The sequence below is a fragment of the Eumetopias jubatus genome, unplaced genomic scaffold (genome assembly GCF_037043125.1).
Source record: "Eumetopias jubatus isolate StellerSeaLion01/CBP00866 unplaced genomic scaffold, mEumJub1_p1.0 scaffold_12, whole genome shotgun sequence".
Taxonomy (NCBI): domain Eukaryota; kingdom Metazoa; phylum Chordata; class Mammalia; order Carnivora; family Otariidae; genus Eumetopias; species Eumetopias jubatus.
Window position 1 is genome coordinate 82,298,524 of NW_028274818.1, and position 17,230 is coordinate 82,315,753.

The following is a 17,230-nucleotide window of genomic DNA, read 5'->3' on the forward strand; positions in this document are numbered from 1 at the left end:
AGATACTCTTTCATTTTTTGCCCACATTTAATATTATTTGGGATGCATCTTCTGATCTAAGTCACTATTTAGGTTGGTCTGCTGCTTATTATTCTCCTTCCTCCCAAAACAAATGGTCCCACTAATTGTACTTGTTCCAATCAAGAGCATTTTTTATTGAGGAAATCTCCTGCTCAAAATATTGCTGCTATGAGCTTCAACACAGGGAACTGTCTCTGTAGGGTTCAGTATAGCATGCCAAGCGCCAAGGACAGTGCCTGGCACACAGTAACTGATGAGTGGATGGATGAATGGATTAAAGAATGAATGGTCAGTCCTTGCATTAGGCCATTTTGGATCATCTGAGCTTTTGACTAAGAATGAAAAACTGAGTGTAGATGCATGATCTCTATTAAACTCCCCAGAAGCCCTCTTTCCTAATTATTCTTTGCAACCCAGAAACCCAAAGGAACACATATAATGAATCCCAAGTTAAGTCCGCTGGAAGGTCAAAAGACCCAAGCCAACTTCATGTAGACATTGAAAACCCATGTCCAGGTTTCTGGGAGCCAGTCAATCAGTACTTGGAAATGCTCAGAAGAGTAGGAAACTAATCACTTGGTTTTGATCCATTAGCTCAGCTGTAACGTAGCAGAGCTAATTCAGCCATAGGCAGCAGACGGCTTCTCTGGCAGAAAAAAAAGAGAGAGAGAGAGAGAGAGAGAGAGGGTTCCTTTCACTTTTGCAATGAAAATTAAATGTGGAAATAATTCCCTGCTCCTTTTTGGAATATTACTGTGCTATTAACTAGGCTAAGATCATTAAAAAGTAATGACATGAAGTTGCATGCATCATTATTTTAAGAGGGATTGAATGAAAATATGCTGTCGATCTTTTCTGCCTCTTGCCTCATCCCTGGCTTAAAAGGCATTGGTAAGACCCCTGTGAACATATATTTTCATATTAAAGTTATGGCTTTGGCCTTGAAGAAGGGAATCTGGGTCATTAGAAAGTGGACTGACAGCTCTTATATCTTCCTGATGTTTTTAAAATCAAGTTTTGATTACTACAAAATTAAGAGTGGCTCTCAAAAACTGAGCTGCTCAGGGGCGGAGCAAGATGGCGGAGGAGTAGGAGACCTGGATTTCGTCTGGTCCCAGGAATTCAGCTGGATAGGGATCAAACCATTTTGAACACCTACGAACTCAACAGGAGATCGAAGAGAAGAATAGCAACAACTCTCTGAACAGAAAAGTGACCACTTACTAGAAGGTAGGACGTGCGGAGAAGTGAATCCGAGGCGATATTCGGGAGGATAGACGGCGGGGGAGGGGGCCTCCGTCCGCCACTTCTGGCAAGTGCTAGAGCCGCGGAGCACAAAATCGGAACATTTAGAAGTCAGCTCCGCGGAGGGACGTCGCTCCAGTGGCTAAGCTGAGGGTGGAGCCCTCGCGGGACAGTGTGGTCTCAGGACCCTCGGGGTCACAGAAAGACCGGGGGTGCCTGAGTGCGGCCGAGCTCCCAGGTATCGGAGCAGGGAAGCCGGCTGCAGAGACGGAGCCGAGGAGGGGGCTCTCAGCTCAGGGTTGCCATAAACTGTGATCCGCGGCCCAGTCGGGGCACTGCTCCTCCAGCAGGGACCCAACAAGCGGCAGATCCGGGGAGACTCCCCTTCCTCCCCCCAGGAGGAGTGGCGCGGGAGCACACCACAGGGATCGGCTGGGTTTGGAGACTCCACACGGGGTCGAGTGCCAGAGATAGAAACGCTCGGTCACAGGCCAGGTGAGCACGGAGTGCGGCCGGAGACCAGGGACACGGGAGTGACTGCTTTTCTCTGGGGGCGCACTGAGGAGCGGGGCCCCAAGTTCTCGGCTCCTCCAGGCAGAGATTGGGAGGCCACCATTTTCACTCTAGTCCTCCAAAGCTGTCCCGAGAGCTTGAAGGGTACAAAAGATCCTGAGAGCAAACCCGAGCAGGTGCTTAGCCCGGACAAACAAGGGCGGGGCAATTCCGCCTCCAGCAAAGACATTTGGGAACCACGGCAACAGGCCCCTCCCCCAGAAGATCAGCAGGAACAGCCAGCAAGCCAAGACCAAGTTTACCGATCAAGGAGAACTGGAGAACTCCAGCGCTAGAGGAATACTGCACATGGAAATCGTGGCTTTTTTTTTACCATGATTCATTAGTTTTTCAAAGTTAATATTTTCTTAGCTGTTTTTTTTTTAATTTTTCTTTTTCCCTTTTTCAACCAACATCTTATCAATCCCTTTTTAAAAAAAATATTTTTTATTTTTCATTTTTAGAGACATACTTTATCCTTTCATAGTAGTTACCCTTATTTTTGGCATATATATATGTTGTTCTCTCTTTAAAATTCTGAGATACAGTGTCTTCTAACGAATCAAAATATACTGTAAATCACTAGTGTATGGCTTTGTTCTAGTCTCCTGCCTGATCACATTCTCTCCCTTTTTTTTCTTTTCTTTTTTTTTTTAAATCTTTCTTCTTTCAAACAACTTCCTATCAATTCCTTTTATAAAATCTTTTATAATTTTCATCTTTACAGTCATCTTCCATCCCTTCATTGTATCAACCCTTATTTTGTACATATATAAGTCTTTCTTCCTTTAAAATTGTAGGAGGCACTTGCTTCTAACAGACCAAAATACGCCCAAAATCTAGTGTGTGGCACTGATCTATGCACTAGCCTGATCACATGTGATCATATTCTGTTTTTTTTGTTTTGTTCTGTTTTTGTTTGTTTTTCTTTTTTCTTTTTTCTTTTTTTTCTCTTTCTTTTTTCTTTCTTCCTCTTTCTTTTCCCCTGGTTTCAGGTCTTTTCTGATTTGTATAGAGTATATTTGCTGGGGACGTTGTTAACCTGTTAGCATTTTGTTCTCTCATTCATCTATTCTGCTCTGGACAAAATGACAAGACGAAAAAAATCACCTGAGCAAAAAGAAGAAGAGATAGTACCGTCTGCCAGGGACCTACTCAATACGGACATTAGTACGATGTCGGACCTGGAGTTCAGAATCATGACTTTAAAGATACTAGCTGGGCTTGAAAAAAGCGTGGAAGTTATTAGAGAAACCCTTCCTGGAGAAATAAAAGAACTAAAATCTAACCAAGTCGAAATCAAAAAGGCTATTAATGAGGTGCAATCAAAAATGGGGGCACTAACTGCTAGGATAAATGAGGCAGAAGAGAGAATCAGAGATATAGAAGACCAAATGATGGAAAATAAAGAGGCTGAGAAAAAAAGAAACAGCTACAGGATCACGAGGGCAGAATTTGAGAGATAAGTGATACGATAAGACGAAACAACATCAGAATAATTGGGATCCCAGAAGAAGAAGAAAGAGAGAGAGGGGCAGAAGGTATATTGGAGCAAATTATAGCAGAGAACTTCCGTAATGTGAGGAAGGAAACAGGCATCAAAATCCAGGAGGCACAGAGAACCCCTCTCAAGATCAATAAAAATAGGTCAACACCCCGACATCTAAAAGTAAAACTTACGAGTCTCAGAGACAAAGAGAAACTCCTGAAAGCAGCTCGGGAGAAGAGATATGGAACCTACAATGGTAGAAACATTAGATTGGCAACAGACCTATCCACAGAGACCTGGCAGGCCAGAAAGGACTGCATGATATCTTCAGAGCACTAAACAGGAAAAATATGCAGCCAAGAATACTATTCCCAGCTAGGCTGTCATTGAAAATTGAAGGAGAGAATAAAACCTTCCAGGAGAAACAAAAACTAAAGGAATTTGTGAACACAAAACCAGCCCTCCAAGAAATATTGAAGGGGTCCTCTAAGCAAAGAGAGAGCCTAAAAGCAGCATAGATCAGAAAGGAACGCAGACATATACAGTCACAGTCACCTTACAGGCAATACAATGGCACTAAATTCATATCTTTCAATAGTTACCCTGAATGTAAATGGGCTAAATGCCCCAATCAAAAGACAACAGGCTATCAGATTGGATTAAAAAACAAGACCCATCAATATGATGTCTGCAAGAGACTCATTTTAGACCCAAAGACACGCCCAGATTGAAAGTGAGGGGGTGGAAGACCATTTACCGTGCTAATGGACACCAAAAGAAAGCTGGGGTGGCAATCCTTATATCAGACAAATTAGATTTTAAAACAAAGACTGTAATAAGAGATGAAGAAGGACACTATATCCTACTTAAAGGGTCTATCCAACAAGAAGATCTAACAATTGTAAATATCTATGCCCCTAACATGGGAGCAGCCAATTATATAAGGCAATTAATAACAAAAGCAAAGAAACACATTGACAACAATACAATAATAGTGGGGGACTTTAACGCCCCCCCTGACTGAAGTGGACAGATCATCTAAGCAAAAGATCAACAAGGAAATAAAGACTTTAAATGACACACTGGACCAAATGGACTTCACAGACATATTCAGAACATTCCATCCCAAAGCAACGGAATACACATTCTTCTCTAGTGCCCATGGAACATTCTCCAGCATTGATCACATCCTAGGTCACAAATCAGGTCTCAACTGGTACCAAAAGATTGGGATTATTCCCTGCATGTTTTCAGACCACAATGCTTTGAAACTAGAACTCAATCACAAGAGGAAAGCTGGAAAGAACTCAAATACATGGAGGCTAAAGAGCATCCTACTAAAGAATGAATGGGTCAACCAGGAAATTAAAGAAGAATTAAAAAAATTCATGGAAACCAATGAAAATGAAAACACAACAGTTCAAAATCTTTGGGATACAGCAAAGGCAGTCCTGAGAGGAAAGTATATAGCAATACAAGCCTTTCTCAAGAAACAAGAAAGGTCTCAAATACACAACCTAACCCTACACCTAAAGGAGCTGGAGAAAGAACAGCAAATAAAGCCTAAACCGAGCAGGAGAAGAGAAATCATAAAGATTAGAGCAGAAATCAATGAACTAGAAACCAAAAGAACAGTAGAACAATCAATGAAACTAGGAGCTGGTTCTTTGAAAGAATTAACAAGATTCATAAAGCCCTGGCCAGACTTATCAAAAAGAAAAGAGAAATGACCCAAATCAACAAAATCATGAATGAAAGAGGAGAGATCACAACCAACACCAAAGAAATACAAACAATTATAAGAACATATTATGAGCAACTCTATGCCAGCAAATTAGCTAACCTGGAAGAAATGGGTGCATTCCTAGAGATGTATCCACTACCAATATTGAACCAGGAAGAAATAGAAAACCTGAGCAGACCTATAACCCCTAAGGAAATTGAAGCAGTCATCAAAAATCTCCCAACAAACAAAAGCCCAGGGCCAGATGGCTTCCCAGGGGAATTCTATCAGACATTTCAAGAAGAATTAATACCTATTCTCCTGAAACTGTTCCAAAAAATAGAAATGGAAGGAAAACTTCCAAACTCGTTTTATGAGGCCACCATTACCTTTATCCCAAAACCAGACAGAGACCCCATCAAAAAGGAGAACTACAGACCAATATCCTTGATGAACATGGATGCAAAAATTCTCACCAAAATACTAGCCAATAGGATCCAACAGGACATTAAAAGGATTATTCACCATGACCAAGTGGGATTTATCCCTGGGCTGCAAGGTTGGTTCAACATCCGCAAATCAATCAACGTGATATAATACATTAACAAAAGAAAGAACAAGAATCATAGGATCCTCTCAGTAGATGCAGAAAAAGCATTTGACAAAGTACAGCATCGTTTCTTGATCAAAACTCTTCAGAGTATAGGGATAGAGGGTACATACCTCAATATCATAAAAGCCATCTATGAAAAACCTACAGCGAATATCATTCTCAATGGGGAAAAGCTGAGAGCTTTTCCCCTAAGGTCAGGAACGCGGCAGGGATGTCCACTCTCACCACTGCTATTCAACATAGTATTAGAAGTCCTAGCCACAGCAATCAGACAACAAAAAGAAATCAAAGGCATCCAAATCGGCAAAGAGGAAGTCAAACTCTCACTCTTTGCAGATGATATGATACTATATGTGGAAAACCCAAAAGACTCCACCCCACAACTGCTAGAACTCATACAGGAATTTAGTAAATTGTCAGGATTTAAAATCAATGCACAGAAATCGGTGGTATTCCTATACACCATCAACAAGACAGAAGAGAGGCAAATCAAGGAGTTGATCCCATCTACAATTGCACCCAAAACCATTAGATACCTAGGAATAAATTTAACCAAGGAGGCAAAGGATCTGTACTCAGAAAACTATAAAATACTCATGAAAGAAATTGAAGAAGACACGAAGAAATGGAAAAACGTTCCATGCTCATGGATTGGAAGAACGAATATTGTGAAGATGTGAATGCTACCTAGAGCAATCTACACATTCAATTCAATCCCCATCAAACTACCATCCAGTTTTTTCAAAGAAATGGAACAAATAATCCTAAAATTTGTATGCAACTAGAAGAGACCCCGAATAGCCAGAGGAATATTGAAAAAGAAAAGGAAAGCTGGCAGCATCACAATTCCAGATTTCCAGCTCTATTACAAAGCTGTCATCATCAAGACAGTATGGTACTGGCACAAAAACAGACACATAGATCAATGGAACAGAATCGAGAGCCCAGAAGTGGACCCTCAACTCTATGGTCAACTGATCTTTGACAAAGCAGGAAAGAATGTCCAATGCAAAAAAGTCTCTTCAACAGATGGTGTTGGGAAAATTGTACAGCCACATGCAGAAGAATGAAACTGGACCATTTCCTTACACTACACACAAAAATAGACTCCAATGGTTGAAAGACCTAAACGTGAGACAGGAGTCCATCAAAATCCTAACGGAGAACACAGGCAGCAACCTCTTCGACCTCAGCTGCAGCAACTTCTTCCTAGAAACATTGCCAAAGGCAAGGGAAGCAAGGGCAAAAATGAACTATTGGGATTTCATCAAGATAAAAAGCTTTTGCACAGCAAAAGAAACAGTCCACAAAACCAAAAGACAACCGACAGAATAGGAGAAAATATTTGCAAGTGACATATCAGATAAAGGGCTAGTATCCAAAATCTATAAAGAACTTATCAAACTCAACATCAAAGAACAAATAATCCAATCAAGAAATGGGCAGAAGACATGAGCAGACATTTTTCCAATAAAGAGATCCCAATGGCGAACAGACACATGAAAAAGTGCTGAACATCGCTCGGCATCAGGGAAATCCAAATCAAAACCTCAGTGAGATACCACCTCACACCAGTCAGAATGGCGAAAATTAACAAGTCAGGGAACGACAGATGTTGGTGAGGATGCGGAGAAAGGGGAACCCTCCTACACTGTTGGTGGGAATGCAAGCTGGTGCAGCCACTCTGGAAAACAGTATGGAGGTTCCTGAAACAGTTGAAAATAGAGCTTCCATACAATCCAGCAATTGTTCTACTTGGTATTTACCACAAAGATACAAATGTAGGGATCTGAAGGGGTACGTGCACCCCGATGTTTATAGCCGCAATGTCCTCAATAGCCAAACTGTGGATAGAGCCAGGATGTCCATCCACAGATGAATGGATAAAGAAGAGGTGGTATATATACACAATGGAATATTATGCAGCCATCAAAAGGAATGAGATCTTACCATTTGCAATGACGTGGATGGAACTGGAGGGTGTTATGCTGAGTGAAATAAGTCAATCAGAGAAAGATATGTATCATATGACCTCCCTGATATGAGGAATTCTTAATCTCAGGAAACGAACTGAGGGTTGCTGGAGTGGTGGGGGCGTGGGAGGGATGGGGTGGCTGGGTGATGGACACTGGGGAGGGTATGTGCTATGGTGAGCGTTGTGAATTGTGCAAGAGTGTTGAATCACAGATCTGTACTTCTGAAACAAATAATGCAATGTATGTTAAGAAGAAGAAGAAGAAGATAGCAGGAGGGGAAGAATGAAGGGGAGTAAGTTGGAGGGGGAGACGAACCATGAGAGACGATGGACTCTTCAAAACAAACTGAGGGTTCTAGAGGGGAGGGGTGTGGGCATTTGGGTTAGCCTGGTGATGGGTATTAAAGAGGGCACATTCTGCGTGGAGCACTGGGTGTTATGCACAAACAATGAATCATTGAACGGTACATCAAAAACTAATGATGTAATGTATGGTGATTAACATAACAATAAAAAACCCCTGAGCTGCTCAGAAAATGGGTGTAAAGTTCACCAAAGGCTTGAAAAAAAAAATGCACTTTGCTCCTTGATATTTGCAGAAAAAAATATAAGTGGAAAATTATATAGACCTTCTTAACAATCCCTAGGACCTGTTTATTTTTCATTGGAGTTATGGCTTCTATCATCCTGGGCAATGTAAAGTAAGACAGACACTCTGCTCCACAGAAAGTTAAATTTTACTGGCCATGTGGCATATCCCATATCCAGAGTATGGGATTGGAGGAAGGAGAGGGGGTTCTCATTCTGAAGAAAAGGCTTTCATAAAGATATCATGAGTTCAGATTAGAGTAAGTTTTCACATCTCCTCTTTCCTCCTTCCAGCACACTATAGTGACGAATAGTGTGGTGCTAGCAGGAACATAATCAAGAGTGATTGCAATATTATCCTTTGTCCAGGGAGGTGTCATCTATGCCCAGCTTAAATATATGTATCTGACAGGGAAGGTAGATGCTCTTCCTCTCCCCTCTTCTGGGCTTGGGAGGAAGACTGTAGTTGGTTCTCAGGCCTTCAGACATGTTTGCTTAACACAGGTATTCGAACTCCATTATCTCTGAAGGAAAGCAACAAAGAGAAAATACTCACCTCTCTGCAAAGAGAATGCTCTCTAATGGTGAATGACGCAGGAAGAAAATCTGAAAGCTTTATTCGCCTTTCAAGTTCACTATCAAATCTATGTTAGACCTCCATGTAAATTTTAAAATTATAACCGAACAGATTGTGGTTACTTAAATGTTTATTTTCCCCAATGACAAAGGCAAATATTTTCATTGAGGAGAATTTGGAAAATTCAACAAAGTATAAAAAAGGATAATTTAAGTCTCCATAATGCCATCTGTTAGGAACCATTGTTAGCATTTTGGTGTGTTTATCTTGAGGTTCTCCACCTACACCACATACCTTTGAGATAATTTACATAACTATGTCATACCCTATGCACAGTTTCACACCTACTCTTTTTTTTCCCCTTACCATGCTTGTGTGACAATCTTCTCAGGTCATTACAAATTCTTCATGAAATCTAAATGGTTTTTCGAACTTTATATTCAAATTAGGGAGTTTTGCATAATTTTATTTGCACACACAATTAAATATCGTGTCATTTGTTTAGGGTTTCATTCATACTCTTATGGGAAATTCTTAGCACTCACCAGAAAAACCTCGCTGATGACCTTTAGCATTCATTAGTGAACTTGTCCTTTAACATGTCCCCAAAGGTAGCCAGAGTTAAAATCTCTTATAGGCCCTTCTCCAGTAGAGTTCTTTACCCAGACAAAACTGGACTTCTAGGTCAGGGAATTTTTTTGGACTGGCGAAGAAGTGGCTTCTCTGGCCCCAAAGGACCAGAGGAGCCCTGAGGCAGAGAGCTGGAGCCAAGGACTGGGCCTTCTGAGTCTGCATTCGGCGCAAGCAGGAACCAAATGATTTAGGAATTGCAGTGCAAGATAGTTAGCTGTCTTCTGGGCCATCGGTGAGAAAACCAACATGTCTTTGAGACTGCCGCTAGGATACCAATGTGCAAAGTCACCTGTTTTGGAGTCAGCAAGGTGTGAGTTCTGTTTCTGATTCTACACTTAGAAGTTGTGTGTGTCTGGGCAAGTTGCTTAACCTCTCCGAGCTTCGCTTTTGTCAATAAAATAGGTAAGATAACTCAACCTACTTTCCACGATCCTTGAGAGCACTAAATGAGATATGATGTGCAAAGCTCTTAGTGTGCCGTAACTAGATGGTACTTGTTTAAGGCTGAGATTATCATTGTCTTCCCGGAGTTCACCCAACGATGGGGACATGTGAGTAGTGTTATACGAAATGGCTACGTACATCAGCTTGGGAATCAGTCTTCACTTCAAGCCCGCTTCTGGCCTGTGTCAGCATGTGCACTTGAAGACTTACTTCTTAGTCATTCTAAAGGTCAGTTGATGTCTATCAAAAAGGTACATGTAATGAAAAGAATCTTTCTATGAGGTTGTGAGGAAGGAATGATACTGTATTCCAGAAATAAAAGGAAGAGAAATAGTTCCTTTAAGGCAATACACTGAAGTAGCAGGAGTGGTCTTATATGCAGGCTAGAGACATGTAAACTGCAAAAAAAAAAAGAAGAAAAAGGCAAGCATGTCTGCCCTCATGAAGTTTATCATAATTGCCGGGGTATAAGTCACGTGTGTATACATTTCTGCATATTCGTTAAAATGTTCATTTCTGATGAGCTGTACAGCTTTTCGAAATCTGTGCCTGGCCTTCCTTTGAGAATCTGGGCACATTTGGAAGGGGGTATGTGTCTTATCCACAGGCAATTGGGATGTCCAAGTGCGGACTGTGATAGGGACAGGGCAGGTCACTGTGGAAGAACATTAGGCAGACCTGGACCCAGGAATTAGATTATTGGAAAGTCTTTATGGGGTAAGTGATATCAATACTGAGAACACCTCATGTTCTTTTCCCATAGAGCTGTTCACAGCCTGAAGTGGTCATGGGGCTTCCTTCCATTGCTGATACGGATTTTCCTGAGCACTGAGTAAATTTTAATACGGTTTTCAGGATACTCTTTTTCAGAATCATACATCATTTCTGGATCAGTATCATTCTTTCAAGAACAAGACCAAGAAAGAGAAAAGATATGTCTAAAACTGTGGCTTAGCTAAGAAGGAATGGCTGAGTAATAGGATGGAGTAAATATTCCAAATGAAATATTCATGGGTGCAGGAAATAGGATCCATGTTTAATAAAATGGCCATGGTAGCTTCCAGGGCTCCCCCCCCACCTCTCTGCAAATTATGCCCCCGTCACCTCTCCCATGCGAGCATTAAAACGTATAATTAATGTTCATTGTTAATAATACATTTCTAATTTCCAGTTGCAAAAATATAGCTTTTCCCTCTGTTGGAGGATCACCTATATTTTGTCATTAACATTTTGTCATAAGAGGCAAGGAATGATTTAAATGGACAATAAATCGACAGGCAAGCTGCTGCTTTGGGCTTGGGCCAAACTCTTTGGGGAAGGGCTTCATTTATCACCTGGGACTGAGCATGGTTCTTCTGCTGATTTATGTGCAGGGGAATGAGAGAGGATCCTGCGGAGGGGTCTCTGGGCCTGGAGGATTAGTGACAAGAAATGGAGTACCCAGAGGCCCGGCTGTCAGGTTCAGAACAACTCCAGCCGAGAGTGGAATGCAACGTCTGATTACTGGTCCCGTTCTCCAGAACGTCTGGCTCAACAGCTCTGTATACCCAGTGGCCTGCCCCACATCTCCATTTGGATAGCTTACTAGCTCAGGAAGCTCGGTGCAGCCCACGCCCAAAGCCTCTCCTCCAGTGTGTTTTTCTTCCATTGTACCCTGTCTCATGAACTTGATTTCTTGAGCCAGAGACCTGTGAGTCCTCTGATGACCTCCTGTTCCCCACCTCCTACATCCACACAAGCCCAGTTCCTTTCAAAGCACTTCCTCTCCCATTGTCAAGAAACTGGGAAATTCACCTATAACCACACTGGTAATTAATGACCATCAGGATCTAGGAGTCAAGTGGATTTTTTTTTAAGATTTTATTTATGTATTTATTTGACAGAGAGAGACACAGCGAGAGAGGGAACACAAGCAGGGGGAGTGGGAGAGGGAGAAGCAGGCTTCCCACCGAGCAGAGAGCCCCATGTGGGGCTCAATCCCAGGACCCTGGGATCCCGACCCGAGCCGAAGGCAGACGCTTAACGACCGAGCCACCCAGGTGCCCCTCAAGTGGATTTTGGATCAAGAATCTTGTTTCCTTCTTTATACCCTCCCTCTCTGCTTCCGTGTCCTACAAGGCTCTCTGGGTCCTCATGGTGTTCAGCCTTCCCTGCTGGGATGGGTCCTATCCTCCCTCAAGGAGAATAACACTAAGACTGTTCCCTTACCTTGTCCCCATCAAAGCTTATCTCTCCTGGGTCCCATGCTCTCAGAGATCTTTTTTGAATTGGCCAATGTGGTAATTCATGTAGATAAGCTGGCAGTGATTTAAGGAATTCACCCTTCCTTTGTAACATTTTCAGAGGGACCTCTGCCCAGGCCTCAAGCCTATAGACTCCAGATATGGAAATTTCAGTCCTGCCCAGGGAGAAAGACTCTCTTAGGGTACGTTCAGGGCAGACTGTGCTAGAGAATTAGATTAAGACTCATCTCAGGCACATCAGGTGTATTAGCATCTTACACCTTGACCTTCTGAGGCAAAGCAAACAAACAAAACAACAAAAAACAAAACCAAAAAACAATCCCACAAACCACTAACAATTTCAGGAGTGATTGTGTCCCTTTATGAAAATGCAGTCCACCTGGCCTAATGGAAGGATGGTGACGGATGAGTAACCTCAGGGCCTTCGATTTTTGAATTACTTTCTTGTGCAGTGCACATTCTTGCATATCATTTCATTCAAGCTGCCCAAACACTTGTTTTGTGGGACTTTTATATGGATGCAGAATCTGAATCAGAGTAGTTAAGTAACCTGCTCAAGATCACACAGCAGTTCCATGGCAAGGCATGGGCCAGGATCTGGTTCTGGATACACAGTATTGGGGGGGTGGATCAGAGTGGGGGCACTGAGGGAAGAGGTTCTAAAGGTGGATGGTAAGGCTAGGACTTTAAGGAGTAGACTCAGACACGCCTGGTTCTAAATGAGGTTGCACCACATGTGAGCTATGAGATCTTGGGAGAAACTAGTCTCTCAGACCTTCTGTTGCTCATCTATAGAACTGGGATAACCACATCAACAATTCTCCCTCTCTTTAACCTTGCAAATATGTAAGGACCCCCCCCATTCAGTGAAGCTGTGAAAATTCTTGTGAACTATGAAATGCCATGCAGATGTCTGGATGCAAACACATAATTGGAGAACTTTTATTTCTTCAAATGGAGCAGCGTGTATTTGTAGGCAGTGGTACAGAGGATAAGACAATGAAGACCACGTGTGTTTTTTAACACTTTGAAATTGTGTCTGATACAGTTTTTTTGGCTGCCAGTAACAGAAACCATATCTAAGCAAAATAGCAGTTTTTAAGAAAATGTTGGGGCATTTCAGGACATGTGTTCAGTGATTATTTGAGAATTAAATGCATAGAAGCGAAGGTAAGGTTGGAAGAAGGGGTGATGGTGTGTTGACAAGGTTGGGGGATCAGTGACTCCTCTGCAGTGTGTCACACTGCCTGGGTACTCATATTTCTACTCCTTTCTCAGTATTACTCAAGGGTAATTTTCTGTTTTCTTTTCTTTTTTTTTTTTGTCTTCAGTGTGGATCAAGAATGGTTTATTCTCATGTTTATCTAGCAATACACAGGAGATGGATTGTTTGATAACTCTGTCCAGCCTTAGTCCCTTTATAGAGTAATGTACCAAGCTGGGAATTTTTCTGCAGAAGACATTTATCCCTGTACCATGATTGAAATTCACCAGTGGGTCTGAGCCCCGTATTTCTTGTAAAGGTGGACTGGACTTCAGAGTATCTGAGTTTCCTTCATGCGATTGCCTGGCCCTTTCTCATATGAATGGTCTGTCACCTCAATAGACTGATTTGGTCCCCTATTCCTGGGATTCTGTCCCCTAGATCGACCTGTAGGGATTTTGGAGTCCTTCTTCCCTTACTGAATTGGTTAACCTTCAGAGGGTCTATACCCCAACTGCCTGATGGGGCTGGTTTAGTAATCAGAATGTCTAAGACCCTCATCCTTTGAGTGAACTGCCCCAGTCAAAATAATACCCAAGAATGGGCTTGTCTGGTACTCCAAAAGTCTGCACCTCCAGTCTCCTGGCTAGAATGGTCTGGCCCTCCACTGATGAGATTCAGATTTCCTGGAGTCCCTGTGCTCTCAAGTGAAGCACCCATCTCTAGAGGCAAAATTGCCCAGAACTAGGTAAAGAGACGTTGTTTCCTGAAGAAAGTGACTTGCTTCATTTGAGCCATCCTGCAGAGGAAGTTGTAGGATGGGTAACTCTTCTTCTTCTTCTTCTTCTTCTTCTTCTTCTTCTTCTTCTTCTTCTTCTTCTTCTTCTTCTTCTTAAGACAAAGCTTATTTATGTGCATTTCTTTCCTTCTTTGAAACCTTTGTGAAGCAACTTCTATTTGGAGCTGTGCTGTAAAGCATTCTGGTGGCTCTGGTTGTGTGGGCCTCCTCCACGGCTGCATCTTTGCTGATGTCTGCTCTTTAACAATTTATGCTGAAATTAACATGTGTTGGCTCAGTTTCTGCTGTTATTTCCTATTGTATATTTTGGGAGGAAGCAAAACCTTGGATGTGTGTTATAATCGTCGAGCCAAAGATCTGATTCCATCTCTGCTGATGAAATGAGAAATATAGCCTGGTGGGCCGGGGAGATGGTGTTATACATGAATATAACTAGGCCTTTTGGGGGGGTGGTTCTTTGAGGGATAATCTAAAATAGGAATTTATACTTAAAACCCTCAGGGAGGCAGGTAATATTTTTATCCACTGGCTTTGAAGATGACTAGATCTACCCTAGTCCTTATCTCTTGCTGTTTGCCAAAGTGAACCCAAAACAGAAGCAGGTGTTATAGTTCAAGGCCTTACATTATGTCTGACAAACGCTGAGGTTCTTCAGAAGTTCTTTGGGGGTGTTCCTGGGGCAGATTGTGTGTGTGTGTGTGTGTGTGTGTGTGTGTGTGTGTGTGTGTGTGTGTGTGATGGATGCCAAGTGGCCTGGGGTCTTGGATCCCTACTCCCCTCTCTATCCAGAGGTATTCTGTTTTTGTTTTTGTTTTTAAATCTGGGTTAAATACAGAGTTCTAGATCTCTCATTTTGGAAGAATCTCCTGACAGGTTTTAAGTCCTAGAAACAGATTAGCTTACTTAGGCAAAAAAAAGTAATTTAGTAAAGAGAAATGAGGGGGCACAGAGAAGCCAAAGTTGGATAAGTAGGCTTCAGGAAGTTTGTACCTGGGGTAGCTCCAGGATCTGAGTAGCAGAAATTAAATAGGCTCACTTTTCAGGGCTCCAGAGTGGGGCTCCAGTGTTTTCCCATCTTTCTAGTAGGAAATGGTTTTGGAATTTGTGTTTAAGTGCTCAGGAGCAAGAGTCTGATTGGCTTAGATTAGAAGGGTAACTGGTTCAAGTAGGTAGGCTCATTAAGGTAAGGTAATTTATCGATAGCAGTGATAAGACTATATTGAAAGCCCCTAAAAGAAGCAGGACCTTGCGATGTAGGAAAAGTGACTGCATTATGGCACCACCTTTTGGTGTTCATCTTCCAGGAGCAGACACTGAAATTTCTGCTGCTTCTCCAGCAACCCCCAGCTTTGCTGATAGTAGTTTATTGCAAGGCCTCCGCGTGGCTTGGATGTAACATCTGCTGTATGCCTAGGGGAAAGGGGAAAGACCTTGATTGACATTCTCAAGACAGTGTGGGAGGTTGAGATGATGTGGCCAGAGGATGTGACCTGCATGCTAGGTGAGGCCAACAACAGAGATGTCATGCCAAAAGGATTTTGGGCTAAAAAGAACCTCACAGACCACTGGGCTGAGTATTCATGCTAGAAATTCTAGGTAAGCCAATGGTCAAGGCCAGTGCTTCTGGATCGGCAGCATCAGCAGCACCTGGCACCTCGTTAGGCATGCTACTTCTCAGGCTCCACTCAGACCTTCTGACTCAGAAACTCAAGGAGTGGGGCCCAGCTCCCTGTTTGAACAAGCATGGTTCTGATGCATGCTCCAGTTTGAGAACCACCAACCTAGTCAATCACTCCAAATGTTAAGCCAATGTCCAGAGATTCTGTTACTCCTTCACTTCCAATGTTTGCTTTTTCTTCATTCTCCCACCCCACCACCACTGGTTCTGTCTGCACTCTTGATTCTATGAAAGAGTTTTGAGAAACTCTTGAGAATGCAGTGCTCTTAGTAACTGCACATGCATTTATAGGATCAGTTCTCCCGCAAGATTTCCATGGTGAGCTTACTCCGTTGGCTTTTTGGGAAATATCCTGTTATCTGCGGTGGAGGGAATAATGTCATATCCCAACTTCCAAAGAATTCCATTTTTCTCAAAAAAGGAAAGTATATAGACATAGGCTTGGGAATTCAGAGGGGTTCAGGGGTTACTTTGACAGGGTTAGTTTGCAAAGTACTATCAGATCCCTAGGCTGGATGACAGAGAATGCTAAGTGAGCTCTATACTACTGTTCAGAACTTTTAATAAGCTAGAGAGAACTGAGAATCTCCAAGAAGGAAATACAGCTTATAATTTACCCAAAAGCATTTAACCAGGGATCATACTCTAAGAACATATTCTGACTTAGACAGTATCCCTAGACACCAGTTGTGACCCCCTTCTAAACTCTTTCCCCTCGTGGAATGTGCTGGGAATTTTGCTGGTGAGCGTTTCTGAAATATTTAATGGTGTCAGTGAAATTTGACATAAGAGTAAAAATTAAGTCACCCATCATAAATATTTCCTTCCTACATTCAAAAATTAATGAATGAGTTTGCTGGCCTTAAGAGTCAAGAAATTTGGGTTCAGGTTCTGGTTCGTACCTCAGTTTCACCAGCTGTGGGGGATTTGGAGATGAGAGAGTATCAGAGAACATCTCAAGGGCTCGGTGCAGTTCTAATCTTACTCTCCAAATATTAAAATTCTGCAAGAGGCTATCATGTTTTATGGCATTTCAATTGCAGCAATTTATGGTTACCATTCAACTTTACTTTTTTTATGACCGTTACTGTTTGACATTTGGAGTGCTTAAGAACATGCCAGTATAGTCTTAGCACCTTTTTACCTCAAAAGCAAATTTCTCTGGACATCTTTAATTGCCTGTTTCTATTCAGAGCAAAATAAAGTAAAATTTAGACTTAAAATCTCTGACCTGAAGCCCCCAAAGAGACTGAATTACCGGATATTTTTTTTCTGTCATAAATTTTAGTATGTTCTGTCATGCCTCCTGCTTGCCACCTGAGAATTTGTCAGAAAGCATTATTTGACCTCACATCTGGCTTGAGTTGGGTCCATGTCTGATAGGACCTGACCTGTAGGGACTGGTCATACAGGTGCATCTGCTGCTCCATTTCATATCCCCAGGGG